This window comes from Anopheles coluzzii, assembly GCF_943734685.1.
Source record: "Anopheles coluzzii chromosome X unlocalized genomic scaffold, AcolN3 X_unloc_49, whole genome shotgun sequence".
Lineage (NCBI taxonomy): Eukaryota > Metazoa > Arthropoda > Insecta > Diptera > Culicidae > Anopheles > Anopheles coluzzii.
In genome coordinates this window covers 22,501-25,000 of record NW_026054479.1, presented here as the reverse complement: position 1 = coordinate 25,000, position 2,500 = coordinate 22,501, and positions in this window count along the sequence as shown.

Below are 2,500 nucleotides of genomic sequence, written 5' to 3'. Positions count from 1 at the left end.
GTGGCAAGTGTACCAACATCGACATCTATGAACGCGTACGCTCGAGCTGCACCCTCGTCTTGTACTTTCCCTGATCGGTACACAGTTTTGGTGCACGGCTATCCCGAAAGGCAACTTGTACCAACATCGACATCCATGAACGCGTACGTAGCGTACTTTCCCTGATCGGTACACAATGTTGGTTGCACGGCATAGGAAATGGGCTTAAAATGGTCAACCTCAATCCATTTCCACTAAAGATAGTCAATAACAGCTGTGCCGATGAAGTAGGGCACGATGCAAGTCAATGTTATTTAATGAATTACATGTTCACCCATACATTTCAGTACAAAATTGCTCGGTCAGACCTACAAAGTGCTATATCTCGAATACTAAACGTCGCAGATGGTGTCGTAGAACAATTTTAAGTTCGTCTAACGATTCTACATCCGATTCTGGATAGTGTTTTTCGACCACTTTTCAACATTTTGTGACACACCCCGAACCTAGGGGCAGCTCCCTAGCTGTTTTCAAAAATGTGCACCGAACGGGCCAGAGAGCTCGAGTAGTCGAAAATTTTTTTTTTTGCTAACACCCCTCAAAACGTGTCAGGAACGCACCCTAGATGATGAAAAGTGCAACCAGAATGTCAATCGACAACATGCCCGGGGGTACAAATTTGCTCTACGCGTCCCTAGGTAGGGTACTTTTTCATACAAACATCAAAGTGTACGGTGCACACAGTGCGCGGAACAAAAATTGCTCGGTCAGACCTAGGACGGGCCATATCTCGAATACTAAACGTCGCAGATGGGTGTCGTAGAACAATTTTAAGTTCGTCTAACGATTCTACATCCGATTCTGGATAGTGGTTTTTCGACCACTTTTCAACATTTTGTGACACCCCGAACCTAGGGGCAGCTCCCTAGCTTTTTTCAAAAATGTGCACCGAACGGGCCAGAGAGCTCGAGTAGTCGAAAATTTTTTTTTTGCTAAAACCCCTAAAAACGTGTCAGGAACGCACCCTAGATGATGAAAAGTGCAACCAGAACGTCAATCGACAACATGCCCGGGGGTACAAATTTGCTCTACGCGTCCCTAGGTAGGGTACTTTTTCATACAAACATCAAAGTGTACGGTGCACAAAGTGCGCGGAACAAAAATTGCTCGGTCAGACCTAGGACGGGCCATATCTCGAATACTAAACGTCGCAGATGGGTGTCGTAGAACAATTTTAAGTTCGTCTAACGATTCTACATCCGATTCTGGATAGTGGTTTTTCGACCACTTTTCAACATTTTGTGACACCCCGAACCTAGGGGCAGCTCCCTAGCTTTTTTCAAAAATGTGCACCGAACGGGCCAGAGAGCTCGAGTAGTCGAAAAATTTTTTTTTGCTAAAACCCCTAAAAACGTGTCAGGAACGCACCCTAGATGATGAAAAGTGCAACCAGAATGTCAATCGACAACATTCCCGGGGGTACAAATTTGCTCTACGCGTCCCTAGGTAGGGTACTTTTTCATACAAACATCAAAGTGTACGGTGCACACAGTGCGCGGAACAAAAATTGCTCGGTCAGACCTAGGACGGGCCATATCTCGAATACTAAACGTCGCAGATGGGTGTCGTAGAACAATTTTAAGTTCGTCTAACGATTCTACATCCGATTCTGGATAGTGGTTTTTCGACCACTTTTCAACATTTTGTGACACCCCGAACCTAGGGGCAGCTCCCTAGCTTTTTTCAAAAATGTGCACCGAACGGGCCAGAGAGCTCGAGTAGTCGAAAAATTTTTTTTTGCTAAAACCCCTAAAAACGTGTCAGGAACGCACCCTAGATGATGAAAAGTGCAACCAGAATGTCAATCGACAACATTCCCGGGGGTACAAATTTGCTCTACGCGTCCCTAGGTAGGGTACTTTTTCATACAAACATCAAAGTGTACGGTGCACACAGTGCGCGGAACAAAAATTGCTCGGTCAGACCTAGGACGGGCCATATCTCGAATACTAAACGTCGCAGATGGGTGTCGTAGAACAATTTTAAGTTCGTCTAACGATTCTACATCCGATTCTGGATAGTGGTTTTTCGACCACTTTTCAACATTTTGTGACACCCCGAACCTAGGGGCAGCTCCCTAGCTTTTTTCAAAAATGTGCACCGAACGGGCCAGAGAGCTCGAGTAGTCGAAAATTTTTTTTTTGCTAAAACCCCTCAAAACGTGTCAGGAACGCACCCTAGATGATGAAAAGTGCAACCAGAACGTCAATCGACAACATGCCCGGGGGTACAAATTTGCTCTACGCGTCCCTAGGTAGGGTACTTTTTCATACAAACATCAAAGTGTACGGTGCACAAAGTGCGCGGAACAAAAATTGCTCGGTCAGACCTAGGACGGGCCATATCTCGAATACTAAACGTCGCAGATGGGTGTCGTAGAACAATTTTAAGTTCGTCTAACGATTCTACATCCGATTCTGGATAGTGGTTTTTCGACCACTTTTCAACATTTTGTGACACC